At 41.8% G+C, this 20,190-nt stretch overlaps 1 long non-coding RNA gene across 1 annotated transcript; it reads left to right on the top strand.

The window, feature by feature from the left end:
- Positions 1-950: 950 nt before the first annotated feature.
- Positions 951-17,571, top strand: LOC138106372 (uncharacterized). The gene is made up of 3 exons (XR_011148972.1): positions 951-2,892; positions 3,881-4,006; positions 14,654-17,571. It is a non-coding gene; the product is annotated as an uncharacterized lncRNA (long non-coding RNA).
- The last annotated feature ends 2,619 nt before the right edge of the window (positions 17,572-20,190 follow it).

Genomic DNA, 20,190 nt, shown 5'->3' with positions numbered 1-20,190 from the left:
GATGGGAAATCTAAGACGAATTTTGAGTCACCTGCTCAGTGTTGTCTCATGAATCAGGAGTGATGGCTCGTGGCTGCAGCGTCAGGTGCGCAGCAGAATAAAAACCATCAACCCAGAGGAGACAGATTAGGTGGAAGGACTAAGGAACAGTCCTGAACCGAATAAGGAATATTTCAATGATGATAAAAGACACCTTGATATTAAAAAAACATTACTGATCTACCAGTACTGAGTAAGTGCCAGGAAATGCAACAGCTCAGTGAGAAACAATGATGATGCACTCTTTGTGAATGTGAGGATTTCTTGTGGTGGTGCAGGAATCTCCAGCACTGTGGCTGGAAAGTCAAATGGGCTTTTGTTCCCACTGTACTGAGCAAACACCAACACAGGGTCTGCACCATGCAGAAAACATCTCCCAGATCAGTTTCCAGCATCTTAGGAAAAGTTCACAGCCAACTGCTCAGAAATAACAAATATTTGGCTGCACGTATGGTAATTTCTCACTCTCTGTTCCCTCTGTGTCAAAATGATTATGTATATTCTTCAGAGTTGATAAAGTTACTCAGCTCCAAAGCCAATAACATGTGTTGAAAAGCCGAGGTTCATTAAAGGCTCTTTTTTGATTCCAGTCATTTCACACACATTTTCCCTGAGCTGTGGCAAGCTTCCAGCATGGCTGAATCCAAATGTTGCTCTTCTTACAGGCACATAGTTTGCCAAGACTCAGGTTATTCCTTCTCCTTGCAATGCAATATTTGTTACTGACCACTGCTGTGTGGAATGAACCCAGTGGCACCAGCTTGGCTGCTGCATGTGAAAAAAAATTCTGATGCCTCAATTTTGGGAGTTTTGACATGTTTTATTTGCATTTATTTGCACATGTCTGAGCATTATTCAATTGTCAAACTATCATGTTGGTGGTAAGAAGTCAGGTAAACTATAGAAGTGAATTGGCAAGATTTTCATTTGTAGAAAGTAATTTGTCTCCACTGTAATGCACATATATATTGTCAGGTCAGAAAGAGGAGCCTTGAGAAATCAGAATCAGATTTATCAGCTCAGTTTCAGCGTCATGTTTGCTTGCTTTATTTGCATAGCGTAGCAAAGAAAATCCATCTCTCCTGCTGTTTTCTATTTCCCGAGAGCCCCCTTCACCCCTCTCACCAGTCCTCCTTGCTTGTCCCACATAAACAGAAAATGGTGCTGGCATATTTTACTATGCAGAAAGCTTGTAACCTTCCCACCCTGACAATTCGTACATGCAGCCATGGGGGTCTAGATAGATACATCATTGCTAGAAGGGCATTTCTTCCTAAGGGCATATGATTGCTGCCTCTATTTCCCATCTTAGCCATAAACCTGCACAAAAAGGTTACAGATCACAGAATATTCTGAGTTGAAAGGGACCCACAGAGATCATCAAGACCAGCTCTTAAGTGAATGGCCCAAACAGGGATTGAAACTGTGGCCTCTGTGTCATTAGCACCATGCTCTAACCAAGCCAGCTAAAAAGGATGCTTCTCTTTTGCTTTGCCTTCTCAAGGCCCCAGTCTTGGCAAGAGTCACAGGGCAGACTCTGGTGACACAAAGGACAACATTGAGCTGGCTCCTTTTTGGGGCACACCAGTCATGGGGCTTTTGGCTCATGTGAAGGACAGCACGTCTGACATATTCAATGTCGTAACAAAGTGAGATTCCCAGACCATCCATTTAGTGCTGTCCTATTTTTCTTGCTGCACCAGGAGATTGCTTCTTGGTTTTACTTGGATTGTAACTGGAGTCAGGACTCTGAAGCCACAGCATGGCTCTGCCAACTCTACTACTCAGACATAGTATGAGTCTTCTAAATATGGCATGTAAAACCAAGCTTACCTGGAGAGCTGTCCCTCATTTGGTGACAACAGCAGGTTCATCACAGTGTCTCCATTGCTGCAACACCTTTTGCATTAAAAATTAGTTTGAGGCAATGAGGCAGGCAGCAGCCACATTGTCAGTGGGTACAATGAAGCAGAGCAGAGAGGTACATGTGACAGAAGAAAGACTGGAGATACCAGGCCACAGCTCTTCAGGTATTTTCAAAAAAACTTTTCTGGCTTTTATTTTTAGATTCCTTAAAAAGAAAGTGCCTTTTGCTTGTCTGGGGCTTCTGCTTCTCAGTCTCTGGAGGCTGTGCTGCTCCTCTTGTTTCATGATGTGTCAAGCAAAGCGTGATGTACCACAATTACCCCAAGGGTGGCAGTCCCTGGGGAGACCTGACAGCACAGTTCAGATCAGCAGAGACTTTGAGTTATTTTCAGCTAGTTTTAAAGATCATTCAGTAATTCCCTTATATATTCTACAGATTCTGATCAAGAATTTTCATCTTGCAATTTTTTAAGTCAATAGAAAAAATCACTCCTTATTTTCTCTTACAAGCAGGAGCAAGGGGACTCTTCATTTCAGCAATGCAATGGCAAACTATGAATTTAGGACACCAGGCTTTAGATGTGGGAGTCCAAATGAAGGTTATCTGGTCTTTTTTTCAGATTCAAAGAGAAAAGACCTACTTGATTTTGAGCTACTTTTAGGTATCCTTTCCTTGGTGTCTTCTTGGCCTTCTCCTTCCACAAGACAGTTTCTCTCACTAGACCTACTGCACTACAGATTGTGAAACATTCAGAATCTCTAAAATGTCAATGTATTGATTCTTCTCAGTCCTTGACAAGGAGGAGCAGGTTTCCCAGGGTTTCTGTGCAGTCTCCGTCCCAGGAGAGGTTAAAAATCTGGCTGAATAAAGCTCTGAGCAACCTCATCTGATCTTGAGCTGACCCTGCTGTGAACTGGAGGCTGGATGAAGATCTGCCGAGATCTCTCTCACCCTAAATTATCCTGTGATCTCATAGACTACATCAGGTCAGTATAGTATGGTCTACTTAAAGTTGCAAAAATTAGAGGTGGTTCTTTACTGGGACCTAAGAAAGAACCGTGAGTACAAAACCAGAAAAACTCTATCACTCTCCCCATGAGAGGTAAGTAATGAATGTGTTGACACAGAGTCTCTCCTTCTTCATCCTGGAACAGTAAGATAATCCATAGTCTGACTGTGTATGGTTTGGGCACACTGGCACAGAGTTTTGGAAGACCCTCCTCTGGCTGTAAGGGTTATCCCACAGAGCAGCACTGCAGAAGGGACAGAGCCCTTCCAGGGTTAACCACCATTTCGCTGGATATCTGCGGGCACCTTTTTCCCAGCACCTTGGGCACAGCTGCACTTTGGGCACCCCATGTGCCTCTGTGAGCAGGTGCAGGCTGGCAGTGAGGAGTGATAAACTCGGGTCTCTGCACCTGCTGGGTCAGGATGAAGCCTTGCAGGATACAGGATATAGCCGTGTTTTTATCCTCACAGAGGCTGGTGGGGCAAGGAAAGGGAAACCTAACACTCAGCAACGGCTGTGGGGCTGCTCAGATTTTCAGCAATTTCTCAGAGATCATGTCAGTAATTTGCCAACATCAAATAGCTCCTGTGAGCAGCATGGGCTAAGGACAACAGAGATCTAAACCTTGATAAGCTTCAGATCTGAATATGGGACATGACACTGAAATTGGTGGTTTGAGCTTCTTGAGATTTTTTGCTCCTATATTGCAACTACCGCATAGCTGGTATGATTGCTAGCAGAAATAGTAATTTCTGGACTTGTTGAAACTCTGATACCAATAGGATGTTTTTCACTGTCTCTATCAGAAAGTGATCAGATATGTAACCAAATTCAGTGTTGCCAATTTTTATATATTTGTTGTGACTGTGAAAACAATTTGTTCTATTTACAGCGCCTAACTGCTCTTGCTGCTTCAGAACTATAACTTTTTGTTTGAATGAAGGGTATATTTTTCGTCCTTACAGCTGGAGACAAAAGCTTGAGGTCCAATAACCTGTGCAGAGACACCAGCAAAGCAGATGTGTGATAACACAGGCGTTATCTCCTTCTTGCTTCTAATTTTGTCCAAACTGAACTCAGTACTGCCTAAGGTATGTTATCACCTACAAGATTTCCTCCAGCTGTTGAACATGGCTGGGAAATCCATTCTTCTGTTGCTGGTGCCTGCATTCCAAGAGCTGTTTGTTACTACATCACATTGCTGAATGTTGTCCTACAACTCTGTTTCCAAAGGAAGGGCTTGGGCACATCTCAAGTGTCTCTTTGGCAGAGCCAGCTTGCTTGGATAAAGGGCTGAGGATGCTGATCTGCACTTACCCAGTCAGCTTTGCTGGTTGAACTTAGGATAACTCCTTTCCACCCACACATGGTAGGATGGGCACAGCAGACCCGAAAAGGGACCTCAGTGTGTGGCCATTCCCCCATTGTTAGGGCTGAATGGAAGTCCTGGGCGAAGCTCTCCACACAGGCACAGCCTTGTCCTTCCTTCACAGCAGGGAGGTGATGCCTGTATTTTCCCCTTTTGGATGCTGTAGCAACTTATTCTGTAGGATTTCCTTTCTTGCACTCAGGAGACATTTTTAATTCCCTAGCTTAGCACTCCATTATAATTTTGCTGTGGAAGGAGGTGGCAATTTTTATGTCAGGGCTGCTGGGCACAGAGCAGGATCTGGATGATAAGTACAATAAAATGAAGGTGTCAGATAAACACTTTTGCAATGCCTTAAGAATTATCAGATATCCTCCTTCCACAAAATGAGGGTGTTTCCTCAGTCCATACTTATCAATCGTTCATGGCCACTGACACCCCACTGGCCAGTGAGCTGCCCAAGTGATCCCGTGGGCACACGCTCCCAGCAACAGCGCTTAGCGTGTGTTCCGTGTGGGCAACTGAGGCAGTTAAATCATCCTGGTTATCATCCCTTTCACTCACCCCCTGCCATGAAAAACCACTGCAAGGAGAAAGGAGAGGTGGGGAGAGGGAAGGGGGAAGGGGAGCTCTTGCAGGAGTTTTTGCCTGGATACAGTTGCTATAGGAACCACTTACGGAGCATCTCGGTGCCTCCACTATAGAAGAAAATTTGCTTGTCCTTAATAGTGGGCAAAGTCATTTACCCATAGGTGTAGACATTTAGCCCCTGCTGACCCCCAGCAGGACAGGATCTCCTTGGCCAGGGCAGCAGGGACTGCCAGCACTTGCAGCAGGGGAAGGGGCTCCATTGTTTGACAAGGCAGGACATGGAAATAGTGATGCTCCCTCTGCATCTGCAAACAGCAGTGGTGGTGCTCAGAGCACTGCTGAGGTTAATGGACAGCAGTGGAGGGTCTGTGGTGGGCAGGGAAGATGAGAAGAAGCCAAGAGATAGGGACAGATATCTGGATTTTTATTGCAAATGGTTCAGGAATAGAGAAAGTGTATGTAAGCTCCGGAAGAAATTGAGTAGAGGAAAAGATGAGAAAAGAAATCAAAGCTGCAGAAGAGATGGGTGGCATTAAAGGTGCAAACCTTGGAGAGTGAAGCAGCACTAGTGGAAAATGCCCAGCTTGGTATTTGTAATGTGCACTGGGATCCTTGGATGGAAGACCTAAGTAGAAAGAGCAATACTGTGTCTTTTAATATAATTTTGATAGCTTTTGCAATAGCTATTAGTTTCAGTCCTTGAAACCTCATCTTGATGAAAACTGCAGTGGTGGCTCTGTGTCATTATCCTGCTGCTAGGTGTACATTTGTACTTGATGGTGTGGTACAAGTGCAGAGATTGCAGCTGCTGGAGCAGGGACTTATCAGCTCTATATTAGGGCTGCTCTTGACCCTTGGTTTGTGGGGAACAGTTCATTGGCAGCCAGGAATAGACCACAGACAACAAGTTAATGACCTTTTCCCACCAGTTCAACAGGAAACATAACCACAAATTTAACATTGCTGGCAGAGCCTATATCAGAGGAGAACAGTACAAATCACTGCAGAGCAGTGAGGGGAGCCTGGGATGCAGGGAAAAGATGAAACCAAATTACATGAAGGATGCCCAAGTTCAGCAAAGCACTTGAGTAGCTGCCTAATTTTAAACCATAACTAGCACAAAGTACAAGCCAATTTGGAGTGATCATGGAAGGAACAATCTAAGGACAGCTCAACAGAGCAGTGTCGCTTAGCAGGAGCTCAAATGAGCAGAAGAAAAGCAGAGGAAAACTTTAAAATGGCTCAGAGTAGGCAACAAGTAAGTGAGCAGAGGTCAGGTGAAGAAGTGCAACATGACAGAGGAGGAAAGTGGCAGCAATAGGAATGAATTATGAGCTGTTATGATAAATGACAAATGGATTATGGTAAATAGTCTTGATGGCCTATTTGTAGGCTGCAAATCAACAAGGGTTGGAACCTATTTACCATGAGATGCACTTTAACTTCACCAATTAATGATATAACCCTACACAACTTCTGCTAAATGCAGCACTTCACAAAATTACACAATTTAGGTAAGGAAGCGTGAATTTCATATGTCAACTAATATAAATACAATATTTATGTAATTGTATTTTTTCAAATATATGAATTTAAAAAAAAAACAAACCCACACATAAATTGAGCAAACAAAAAGTTTATAGACTTTGTGCTATAAACATGTGCACTGCCAACAGGACCTAGATTGAAAGTGTTTTTCCTGTAGTCAGCTCTGCAAGGTTTGCCACCATGAAGCTCCTGACCTCAACAATTACATATGTTTCTAGATAGGTATTTATGGCGACTTTCTTTCAAAAATATCCTGCCACTACTGCTCATGTTTTATGCCTAATCTCATAAAAGGCACAAGGAAGAGCATTTGGTAAAATCTGGGAGACAGTCATGCACCCACAGCTGACATGCACAGGGCTGCTTCAAGTCATGGTGTGTTTTAAAAATACTGGCAGTGGTGGTCTGTTCCCAGCTGTCCTCTATACAGACTAAAAGTTTACAAAAAGTACTGCTTGTGGGCAGTGGATTCATTGGTTTGGGCTCAGAGCTCTCAGAAAACTGGGACAACCATTTCTCCTGTGACCTGGATGGGCAATACACACATCTAACCATTGGGCCTCACAACTGATCTCCCAAATATCAAGGAGAGAGCAACAGATTTTAGATACCTGTAACTCATGAAGGGCAGGAGTCAATCAACAAAACTCAATCACTTTATGGGCTTCTGTAGCAGGAGGTTGTGATACAAGGGCTGGAAGAGAAAAAGTGGAGAAAGGCATTTATATTGCCAATATTCAAGTTCAAGAAATAGGCCGAGCTCTGGGTAAGGGTGATAAGGACCAGTTGAAAAGTTCTACTACTGTGTCTCAGGGCAAAGTATATGTTGCAAGGGGAAAAGGGTGTCATAGGAGGCAACTCCAGCCAAAGCACTAAACTTATTCTAAACCTCACCAATAGTGAGGGTGCTCTTTTCACTGGGACAGCAGAGATTAGAGGTAGGAAGAGAGGATGGAAACATCACATGTATTTCAGTGTGGAAATGCTCCTGACAGCCAGGAGGAAGATGGTGGGATTCATGAACTGGGTGAGAGGTTAGTAGCAAGAGGCGTGCTGCTGGTGCCCCTGTACATGGTCCCTGAGCATCCTCCAGCCTGAGCAGACTGACAGCTCTTCCCAGGCAGGAAAGTTGCTCCTCTCAGGGAGTGCTTTCCACAAGCTTCTGGGAAATTCTCCATTGCATTAAGACTCCTCCTCTGCTCTGCTAATTAACTGTTGACCTAATTTCTCCTCCAAGAGATCTGTTCTCTCTTTATTCTTACCCTCCTCTCTTTTGGTTATTCTGGATGTGTTTTATATCCATACAACTTTAGGTATTATAATATCCCAGGGACCTAGTGATGGCAGGGAGCTCTGCAGACTGACTGCACACTGCCTAGAACAAGCACTTCTGTGTTTTCTAGTTCAGTACTTCCCTTTATTAAAAAATTCAAAGTTTTCTTTTTCTGGGTTATTATCAGAGACAAGAGACTTTCCCACTGTAATTTCTCTCATACGTATATTCTTCTATTACCTCCTTTTCTTGTGGGCCCTCTTTTTGTCTCTTATTGAAAACTGACCTTGTTTTTCCATTCTATGTTCAGAGAAGAGTTTTGACAGCCTGGCTCCCCAGCTGTCTCTTGGCTGGCAGGGTCCCCTTCTCTTCTGAGTTGGGAGGAAGAAGAGTTCTGCCCAGCTTTGTAGTTGGGGCTCTCTCTACTGTTTTTTACAGAGGCTTTGCATGACTGAGTGTGCTGTTCCCTGCACAGCAAAGCACTTGTTTGCTTTTGGGCTCTTGGCTGAAATCTTCCCCACGCTGTCCATGACGGTGCCCATCTCCCTTTCTCCAGCTGCTAGATTTGGTGCAAACACTGTAGGGTCTAAGAGTCACTATGCCTGCCTTCCTCATACTCCAGTGTGTACAATTTTGCTTCTCTGCTGTAAAGTGATATTTTTTATTACTAGCATTGCAATCTCACTGGCTTCCCCACGCAGAAAAAATGATTACTATTGCCAGGGTTGAGTGGCAAAATAATATTCAACACATTGCCCCACAGGATTTTTATCCTCAGATGTGAATTCCCAGCTCCACTGAAGTCCTCGTAGATTTCAACATAGTTTCAGAATTTTGTTCCATGTAGTATTTATAACATCACTTCAAAACTCACAGCAGCCCAAAGAAATAGACTTAGTGAAATTCCAGTCATTCAAATGAACTAAGATTGGCATGAAATCAGTGATAAATAGTAAGAGACCGGGTCAGAAATACTCAGCATTTCTAGGTTACCTTGTACTAGATTCCATCACATCTTGAACATTTCAGAAGTTTTATAGTGTTAACAAAGTGGGCCACAACTTTGACTGGTTCTGTTTTCCTTTGGGAATAAAGCCACATAAATAACAATAGATCCAAGCCATTTATTCCTGTAAAATAAAAACAAAGCTGAAATATTTTCTTCCCATGAAAACTAACAGAGAAAAATTACCCTGACTGGGAAAAGATTTTTCAGTTCTTTCATCAAGTGAAACCTGTCTCTTGAGGCTAAGATTTGAGACACCGACTCTTTTTTTTTTTTCTGAGGAAGCCTGTCCAGCTAGAGATCTTTGACAGGCTTGAAACACTGCAGCAACCTTTAATTTAGAGAAATTATTTCCAGTAGGGAAAGTGGCTGGTCATGTGCAGGACTCAAATTAGGACCAACAACAACAACACCCCCTACCCCCAGAAATCAGGATGCATAACACCATCCAGGCTTGGCTTAGCTCTGAGGCTGATTTGTGTTTCAGCAGCAGCTGTTCAAATAAGGAGCTGCCCTGAGGAAAGATCTGTACAAATGACTGGGCTGGTTTTGGGTTTTGTTGGGGTTTTTTTTCAGTTCTTTGCTTCTCACCTAAAACCCTGAAACAACTAGTTGCCCTTGTGGTGCATGATTATAATAATTATTGGAAAACAACTGAAGTGTGATCAGGCAGGGAGGGTGGTAATTGAAATATTGACAGGTGGTTGCTTTGTGCCAAATGGGAGTTTTTAAGATCAGCTGTGCTTTGAAGGACTTGCAGCTAGGATGCTTCTGATAAACTCTTTAATTGTGTTATAGATTTTACTACAGAATCTACAGAAAGACCACAGCAAGACTCACTAGAAGAAGCTCTGAACCTCATACAAATAACCTTCTGTTAAAGAATGCTTTAGTACATATATTTCTATATCAGTTTTTCCTGATTGTTCCACCTTTTATTTACATGGATGATGTGTATTAAAGAAAAAAGTTTGTCTATCTTCTCTGATAATCAAATATCTTTGACATGTTATGCCAAAACATCATTGACACATGATATTATCAAAATTGGGTGATACAAGGTAATCACATCATGGAGCCACAAGTAGGAAGGGCGCAGTTTAATACTCAGACAACTATGCCAGTGCTAAGGGGATGACTGATTTGTAGGGATTCCGTGGGTTTATTGGGGACCCGGAGAGCAGATGCTGTGAATTACTGAGGAAGCAATAATATTAAAAAGTGTATTTTTGTTTGAGTATTGCTCCTAACAGAATAAAGAGGAGTGTTACCAAGACACTAAGAAATGCATATTCCTCAAAACCTCCTGGTAGGAAAAGTACTTCCTGAAAGGATGCTAAATTTGAACTTCCTCCTGAAGCCTTCCATCTTTATTAAAGGTAATTTAATCAATTATTGTCCAAGAGTTGTACAGAAGATTTAAACACCCAATCTTGCAAGAGTTTCCACAAATGTAACTTTTCCTGAAGCATGGGATCTGAGACAGACACTGCCAATCATTTTGGTACCTATAAATTATGTATGCACTTTTCCATCACCTGGTGAAATGTTCTCTGCCAGCAGAGAGCACATCCCCAAAAAAGCAATGATCAGGTGTCATAAATGGGCAAAACATGAAAGATGGGGCAGGGAGCTGCAGTTCAATTTGCATAGGTAAGTGGCTTACTTATACACACTGGATGAGCCTCCTGCATCAGCTGAAACACCTTTGTTGTTGCAATTGATATTTCCGAGCGAGCTGATTATTTGTAATTTAAGGCTAGTGATCTTCAGTAAACATTGTGAGTAATTGAACTCTCTCTTTAACTGTCAGCATAACTTCTACCATCTCCACAATTAAGTAGGCTATTTAGAAGCATCTCTGCGGTAGCATTTATTGGTTCATTTCTAACATTTTCATACTCACTGTTAACAAATTGCAGTATCCTTGTTAAAACCTTGGGAACAGCAAGAAAACCTGTCTTCTGCTGCAGTTTCCCTGCATGGTTTCCCTGAATGTCTCTGACATACCAAAGGGGCACAGACAATGGGTCTTATTCCACTCTTCTCCCGTTTTTGCTTCATCTGTGCCTGAGTTTGCTCTCTTCCTACATCCATCAAGGACTGCGTTTACCAGGGCAGTCCGCTGCTGCAACTTGGTACCTCATGGTTTGTTTTGAGGAAGGCACGTCACCTGTGGGTCTAAGCAATGAATGCAATTCAGATGTACCCTGTAACTCCTCATGTCGATGGCTTGTGCGCTGCCAGGGTCCATGGGAAATGGATGGGAGAGAAAAGTCCTCCCCATGATCTCTCTGCTCTTGCTGCTCACGGATTATCATGCAAAGGCAGAGCATGAGTGAAGGTCATCTCTGGGGGTCATAGGATTTTGTCTGAGGGACAAGAAGAGGAAAAAAGGGACTTGTATCTCTATATCAGCTTCCCACAGCCCCTTTTGCAGAGGTGACTAATGAGATTCTTTTGGTGTTTAAAGAATTCCCTGACAAACAGTGTTAGGCAAAGGAAAGTCTGTAAATTTCAAATAAATTCAAGGGAAACTTTCAGCACCTCTATGGCCATAATACTGGGAGGGTAAAATTCAGGAAAGCCAAACATGAAGGGGCTTTCCCTCTGAAAAAATCCTTTGGTTTTATGAAATAAAATGTAACTTTGATAATTTAATTAATGCCACGCATTATTTTTCTCATATGGATAAAAATACCTGCCCATGGCTTCAGAAACACCTCACTTTGGGTGGATTGAAACTCTTTGGATCTCAATTACATTTGCATTACATCATTACAAGATGACTTAGAAAAAAAAAGAATGAAAAAAATTTTGCAAATCCTGTTTGTAGCTGGCAGAGCAGGTTGCTTGTGCATTCTGGTGTGTGGGTGACAGGACAGACATGTTTTGTATCACGTCACATGGAGTACACGTTGTGGGACCTGATATGGGAGACACTGCACCGGCCCACAGCCCTGTCCTCCTCAAAACATGGTCAGCTGCATGGCCAAACCTCTTCATGAGCCTCTTCCCGTGCCTGGCAAGGTTGAGCAGATTTGCCTTGTCAGTATCTAAGGTTTTCTCCTGTATACAAATATAATTCAGTCAACCAATGTCTTGTTTTCTCATCCTTCCTTTGATCCTTCTCACAAGTCCTTGACTGGAAGAGCACATGGGAAAACAGACCAGATCTGCTAATGTTCATTCAGTCCCCTCTCTTCAGTTTGCTCTTCTTATCTGTTTAGGTTGCCAGACGCTATAAAGTATGTCCTCAGGAAAATCAGTAATGTGAAGCATTAAGACAGAACAGTGTTTCAAAGCTGGGCAGTGTCTCGAGAGGGGCTTCTGGTTACATTTATTCCGGCTCATAACTAGTTTCTAGAGGGGCTGCAACTTTGATTTTGAGTTGCAGAAGCATGGAAGTGTTCAAGGACAGGTTGGATGAGGCTTTGAGCAACCTGATCTAGTGGGTGGCATTCCTGCCCATGGCAGGGGAGGTTGGAGTTAGATGATCTTCAATGTCTCTTCCAAACCAAATTTTTCTATGATTCTATGAAGTATAGGGTATTTATTTGGGTTGCAAACTTCAGCCAACAACCAAAGACATTGGCCTCTGTGCTTGATGGCACCTTTTCAGTGTAGAGAAGTGTTTTATGCTACCAGGTAAAAGCTCTATTTCCCCTCCAAGCAGCTCCTAGGCCTTGGCTGCCATTGGAGTGCACTTGGTGATTCATACCACTGCACTGCCTTTCTCTGAAGTGTATAGTGAGAAAAAGACCAAACAAGACAAAGGTTGTGCTGAAACTGAATTTTTAATGTGGAAGAAATCATATCACTGTGTAACTGAACCATCAGACATAAAACTGCATAGTAGCTGTGTCTCTATGTTGTGGTGAGCTCTAGCTTGCCGTTTAAAATGAACAGCAAAGAATCCAGAATTATGGAAAGAAATGAAAGTTTTCCAAATAATATACAGTGGAGAGGACAAGGATTCAGAAATATCATCTTTTTACTCATTAGATTTTCTGAAGAAAGTTAAATGTGTCAGAAAATGAATACAATAGAGATATCCAGAAACAAGAAAAGCAGTACTAAATGGAGCTGTTTGTGTCCCTTTTGGAGGGAGTTCCATCAAGCTGCAATGATTATTTAGAGCTGGGTTCTACCTGAAGATTGGACATCTGGATATAAAAGGTAGTCTTTTTTTTTATAGGTAGAAGAGTAGGAAACTCATAATCACTTTGTATATGTTGTCTTTTTATAATCATGTGGATTCTTCTTTTTTATTTACTTACCTACCTACCTATTTAATAAACAAGTCTGTACTTAATAAAAAGATAGGATGTTGATGGAAATAATTTCAATCAATGCTTATTTGAACAGCACTAAAAAATTTTTTTTAAACAAGCAACTCACAGCCTGATAGTAGACACAGAAAGCCCTGATCCAAACAGGCATAAGAAGGACAAATACTCCAGTATATAGCATGTGACTTGGGATGCACCATGCCAGCCTTGCTGGAGGGAGAAAGATACAGGGGGATGAGGACAGGGGAAGGCAAGCCTCTCTTTCCCCTCTCCTCCTGCCCTTGAATCCAGCCAACCAGCATCTGTCTGTTTCTTTCTTAATTTTCCTATTCTTAAAAAGTTGGGATAAATCCCATTTCCTGCTGCCATCAAACAGTGTTTTCTTCAGCACCTTATTAATCTAGCAGGGATCACAGCATCATGATGAGCACTTTTAAAAATGACCGCAGAAAATGACTAATGATCTTGCCAGATTTTGACTCTGGTGGCCCAGACCTGTTGGTCAGTAGCCCACTGGCTTTGTTTCTCTGTTTGTGGAATTGCCTTTCTGGTCTTTGTTTAATCGCCTGATTCACTGGTGTCGCAGGAGCTGCTGAAAAATGCATTCTCTGTACCCAGAAAGAACCTGTATAAATATTCTCAATAAATAAATAACAGTTGTCATTTTCAAAATATGACAATCTCCAGTTGCCTGTGCTTAAATTGAATGACATGTCATTTATCCTAATAGATGTGAATACATGTATAGTACATATGAGGGAGTCACCTAATTCTTATTCACCTCAGCCTTGGTCTCAGTTGGGGGCAAGTGCCTCTAACAGGGTTTGGATGGATCAAATCACAACCAGAAAAATCTTGGTCAATTATAGATGCCTAAGGCTAAAAGGGAGGTGTCTTTTTTCTCTTCTTTGGCTTTTTTTCCCCCCCTAATCTCACCAAGCACAGGATGCCCCTCCTATCCCTAGGTTTACTAAAGGAGCAAGTCAATCTCCGATCTGTGGAACTTCTGGGAATATTTCTTCTCCCTGTAATTTAACGTGACTCAATTCTCCATCCTGATAATACAAGTGGTGAGAAAAGCTTCTAATCCTATTGGCATACCCTCTTGTCAGCACCTCTTTATTTCACTGCTTTAAAGGCTCAACATGTTTTCATTTACAATAAACACTAAGATAACTGCAGGTGCCCTCTCTAAAAGCAAGGTTAACTCACCTGAGATGAATTCTTTTATTGCAAACAAAAGCAGCACATGGGCAGGAAATACAATTAAGACAGGTGCTTCCCTGAAACTTAGCAAATGCCATTTGTCTTGAAATGACATAAATCCCCATTATATAAACAGGCCCCAGAGGCTTGATTTGTGTTATTTCTGGAGAGGAAGGATTTAAGCAAAAGATAAATGAAGTGGTGATGGTGGGGAGAAAGAAATCCTTATACTTAAAAGGTATTTATTTGACAGTAAAACTACTAGTGTGCTATTTTGTGATTGTATTTAAAAATACACAAATACCTTAACAGAGACAAAAACTCCCGGTCTAGATGGGATTTGCAAGTTAACTGATTTTTGCTGATGATGTGTAATATCCTTTGTATTTGCAATATTGCATTCAAGTGTTTAGTCTGACACACAAATCTAATTATTTTCTGTTTGGAAAACAGGTCCTTCTGGACATTGTCAGATGCTGAGCCCCTTGGGTCTCCACGGCAGCAGAAGGATGCTCCTTCCCAGTTCTCTCTAGGAGGATCTTGCACGGTGCAGCCCGAGGTCTTTCTCCTGCTCCCTTTGCACCACCAGGAGTGCAACTCTAGGCTTCCTGGAGGCAGGGATCAGGAACAGGTCCATGCCTCTATACCCACCAAGTCTACTCCTCTATACTCCAAGTCTACTTCTGTCTCCAGGGATGCTGGAGCTCAGGACGTCTGGTGAGTGCGTGCTGCTGCCACAGAGCTGGAGATTAGGTCATCTCCTGGGTACCCCAGATGCTTAGTTTGGGCTTGACACTGGGGTACCATGTTCCTAAACAAACTAGAAATATTCCAACAAAGAAACAGACAGGGAGGGCAGCCGAGGAGATACTGCTGCTGAAATATTCTGTTCTCCTTCCTCCTCTACTACTGACTTATAGTGAGCAAACTCAGAAAACAACCTTACCTCCCCAAGACTCTTCATGCCCCTTTCCTCTACTGATTTTGTCTGGCTAGTCTTTCACTCCAGGTAGACCACAGGGCCAGGTTTTTAGATTGAACAGCTATTGTGCTATGGACAACAATGTCTATTACATAGTTTTCTGAGAAATGTGTGTTGCTTTCCTGAGACCATATACCTCTCTTCCCTTTGTAACTACCAGTATGAACCCTTGGTGCTCATAAATGGGTAGGAGTAAGGTATAAGGTTATCATCATAGCTGTTTACAGTCTGAAAAGCCACTTCAAAATAGAACTTAGATAATGATTTCTCTTACCCATTTCCTTTATAATTCACATGCAACTACTTAAAAAACAGACTCCAAAATTACCTAAAACAAATAAACGAACAAAAACTGGGAGAAAGAAATTGTAACACTTAATAGGATCATCAGACAAACAACTGCAATTATGTTGACAAGTACAACACAGCGGTTTAGATATTCAGCTGTAACATCACCAAATCAAGTACCCTCTCTTTCTTCACCCAAATACTATGCTTTGTCTAACGAGTGTTCCTGATCCTCAGTTTTTAACAACTGAAGCTCTGATTCTTGCAACCAATCCTGCTTGGTTGGATTTCTGCAGCCCTGGGGAAACCATTGCCCTCAGGTTAACTATGAGCCCACCAGGAGTCAAGCTGCAGAAAGCCAATTGCATCATCTGGGCCAAAGCTGAAACACCAAGTTGGACTGATGTCTTTTCTCTTACCTATATTCTTATAAGCCAATAACTTCCAGTATCAAGACACCAAAGGCATAAAAGTTTATTATTTTCCCCCACACCTCTCCAGGCTTGAACCCATTGCATATCCCAAATGTCCTCCATTGTCCATTGGACCTTTAGGTATCAGAAAAATGCTGGATCAGTCCCTTTCCACTGAAAAGTCAGGATTTATTCAGACAGCTACATTTAGCAACCCCAGTCTGCAGACACTACCATCGTCAGGAATGACAAGTTGACACGGTTGTATGCTCAATTAAACCTTCTCTTCCTTTTTAAACAAATGCATTAGACTACTAAATTATGTACAAGTTTTCTTGTACACTTTGACTACATTAAACTTCAGATGCCAAACTTCGGTTGCAAACCTTAACTTGGTTATTTGGAGAAGAAAGACTTAACACAGCTTTTTTTTTTGACAGATATTTAAGTAAAATTAAAATTGCTTTAGAGCTTTTCCCATTTTTTAGAAAACATGCAGCTTCCCCAGAAAACAATTCTTAAATGTGTGATGTATAGAACAAAGTATGAAAGCCCTACTTTCCAGAAGTCCCAAGAACAAGCAATTCCAGCAGACAACGGATATGGATAACCATAACCTGAAAATCTAGCCACGATGTTCTAAAACACCTGTTCTGAAAACTTTGTCAACTATTCAAGTCTATACTTGGATGGCATTCATGGTATTTTCACTTTATTGCTCCTTTCTTACAATTAGTCTCCCATGAACGAGTCCTTTCCTTCGTGTAAAACCCCACTGAGGTCAACAAAGGATTTGCATCTAAAAATAGAGGTGTAATAATTTGCAAAAATTATATTCTGGGCTGGCTGACTGGCCTGTGAATGTAAATATCCTTTTGGGAAAATCAAACGTTTTAATAAGAAAAGCTATTTCCACTGAAAGTCTTTTTTGTTGTTAGGTAAATGAAATAAAGCTTAACCTAGCAGAAGCAGTAAGCTTCTCCTGGTGCTATTCTCCTCATCTAGGGTATTGATAACTCCTTCTTCAACAGAAAGAAGAGTCAAGCAAGCATCTCTGTCTCCAAAAATAATTTCTAATTTTCTCTTAAATGGGTAGGTGGAGCACTTGTTTCCAAGGAAAAGTGATAGACAGCTGTCTTGGGGTGACGTTATGATGTGTATCCCATATCGCTGCCTATACCCAGTAATTAATTTTTGTGCCTTTCTATGCCTCTAAACTGAGCCTGAGAGGGAGAAGAAAAAAACTGAGCAAAACTTTCTCAAAGCAGTTTGCAGCTTGTTCAAGGTCACATAAAGATAGGAGGTTTTTTTTCCCCAGCCGTGGCAGGGGAGCGAGGAAGCACCCGGCTTGCTGTGTTCCAGTCAGTTTTGGCCAGTTGTTTCAGTTTCTGGTTCTCCGGAGAGAAACTGAGAGTTGGACTTTGCTTTTCCTTCTCTGGAATTCTGGATTTTCTCCCTTTGCTACTGGACTGCTTTCAACCTCAGAGCACACCGGGAGGACTTTTCATCAGGCACAGAGGGCCTGGCCCTGGCCCAAGCCCCAGCTCCAAGGAGACCAAAGGGAGGACTCCAACGCTTTCCCAGGTTTTTCCTCCACAGCGAAAGATTTTACCATTTCACCTCATTTTCCTTTCCCGTGTGTTTGTTAAATAAATAGTTTTATCTTCTTCACTTTCCTTCGAGGAAAATTTATTTTTTTGTCCCGAACCTGGTGGGGGAGGGGTGGTTGTGCCTTCTCTCAGAGTATATATTTCTAAATTTGGCCAAACTGGTACAACAGCCTACATGCATGAGTAGCTGCAGAGGGACACGTCATGTCCATTGCCTCCACCATGAGCTGGCAGTTTCACCTTGCCACAGCTCAGCCTCTGAAGTTGGAGATTCCAGACTCTTGTCTGCTTCATGAAGCTGTTTTACTTTCTAAAGGTCACCGTTTGCTGTAATTCAGGAGGTCACTGAGAGGCATTTGTGGCCGGATTATGGGAAATGAATGAAAAGGTGATGTAGAAATAGCACTGAGCTGAAGTGCTTTAGGTGCGTTGGCCTCCACTGTAGGAATCAGTCACATTCCTTGTCTTCCCATCCCACCTGAGAAGACAAACCACTTCTCTCATGGGGATTGCATTGGTCTAAGGAGGAAGGTACTCTGTTCAGTAATGGTTTGATGTATCCCCCACTTTTGAAGACTCAAGAAAAAATTTCTCCAGAGGGCACAATAAGGAGTCATCCCAGCCCATCCCAATCATTCTTCAGTAGCTGTTAATATGATTTGAAGCCACTGGCTTTAAACGATGTACAGAGAGTCAGAGAAGATGAAGGTTTGTCTTTAGTACATTTAATTTTCAGTTTCTGGGCATCTCCTCCTGTGAAATATCCTCCAAGCTTTGGATTCACAAGAGATTGTAGTAAAAGAATGTTTCCTTTCAGATAGCATAGAAACAAAAGTCTCTTGCAATGCTATGCTTTTCATTAAGGCCAGAGGGCAAGACCTTCAAGCCCATGCAGCAGAAACATAAACCTTTCACTAACCTTACAAAGATCTATGGTGAGCCATGAGCAGAGCAACAGTGTTCTCCTGCCATGAGTGAGAGAAAAATCTCTGTCCCTTAAATTGGGGAGCAGAGGAATGCTCAGGGTTGGGTCCAGAGGAACCTCTTGACCCAGAGAGTTATACTGGACAAGACTGTGGGATCCACGATAAGGAATGTGTGCAGCTAAAAAGTTTTAGTAGCTAAAGACCAGTTAAATCTTAAATATAATCTTACACACACACACACTCCCACACACCAGCTTCAAAAGTCCATGAGAAAAACAAAAAAATCCTCTGCCAAAGTGTTCTTACAATAGACCCTTGAAAGTATTTTATTTCCTTCAATCTCTAAAATACTCACAGAGATCTGGGCAAGGAATGGAAAAGATGTATGTCTCTGAGAATCCCAGACTTTCAGGAAGATTTAGGTGCCTTTGAATGTAATGTAACCGCAACGATGCTAATATTTTGTATATCAATGTTTTGATTTGAAGTGTTTGCAACTGAAATAAACAATGCAATTTGTGCACTTATCCCAAAAATTTGTGTGGGCTTTAGATAACTTAAAGTTGGAAGATTTACATTCCAGAAACACAAGCATTTAACAATCCCATGTTTAGGGAGCACTGCATTAATTGGAATGGATCTGGAGGATAAGAACACTTTTTCAGTTTGTCTACTGAAAGAGGACTGCATATTCTGCTGGGGTGGAGAGAGTGGGAAACTTCATGGTCTGAATGAAACCCTGAAAGAGCAACAGTGACTGAAAAGATGGAGAGACAGAGGAAAACACGGCTGTGGACAAGACTTTCAATAGATGGGTCTGGTGATACAAAAAAAAAGTTAAATAATTGCTAAGGATGGAGTGGAAGTAGCAGATATTTGAAGCAGGGCAGGTCATTTGCCATAAGATTAGACCTGATTGAATAGAGTAAAGGCAAAGAAAAACAAGGAGTTAGAGAAGTAAAAAGCACGTGGTTTTCTCTGGATTACCATTCTGCAGCTTGAATATGATAAATATGTATGTCTTAGACATTATATGAAACTTATCTACTTCACAACTGTTTGTGAAGAAATTAGACTGATAGGCACTATTATGTCAATAAAAAAATACACTTTGCATCTTCAAAAATGTTTTGTTATTTCTGGATATGATTTTCTGATGTGCCTGATCCCCAGCTAGTATTGTTCTCAGTCAAGTGAACTTCACGGTAAAAGTTTGATGTTTTTTGAAAATCACACCTAATAACCTCTCAGAAGTTACAAGTGAAGTTACTTTAAATCTAGGGAAATGCGGTATGTGCAATACAAATTGTCAGGATTAGATATAAACACTGCACATGCAGATAGAGAGACACAAATGCTCATTTGCAAACAGACAGAGCTGCAACCGGGTGCTGGTGCTATTGAGCTGTTGTGGTAGATTTGGCATTCTTATCACATTCTTGCTTCAAAGTCCAATTGTCCTCACAATTGTTGTTCTGATTATTTATCAGCACAAAAGTAATATTGTTCTCCATGTTGCTGTACTAAGAGATGTTTTTCATGCAGGAGATAAACACATTTCTTTCCTTTTAAACTCTGTCTTCTCCCCTTCACTTTGTCTATAAGTCAAAATGTATATTAAAAAGGTGTTTGTCCCCCTATTCTTCTAGTTTAAAAATCATGGGTTCTGACAGACCTTCTACCCTGATTTGACTCCTATGCCAACATCACTTCATACACTGCACAAGCAGAAAATACATGGCAGTCTCCTGCTGGGGATTTTTCCAGCATG

The sequence above is a fragment of the Aphelocoma coerulescens genome, chromosome 2 (assembly GCF_041296385.1).
Source record: "Aphelocoma coerulescens isolate FSJ_1873_10779 chromosome 2, UR_Acoe_1.0, whole genome shotgun sequence".
Classification (NCBI taxonomy): domain Eukaryota; kingdom Metazoa; phylum Chordata; class Aves; order Passeriformes; family Corvidae; genus Aphelocoma; species Aphelocoma coerulescens.
Note: the sequence above shows the minus strand (reverse complement) of the source record. Positions and strands in the feature narration are given on the sequence as shown.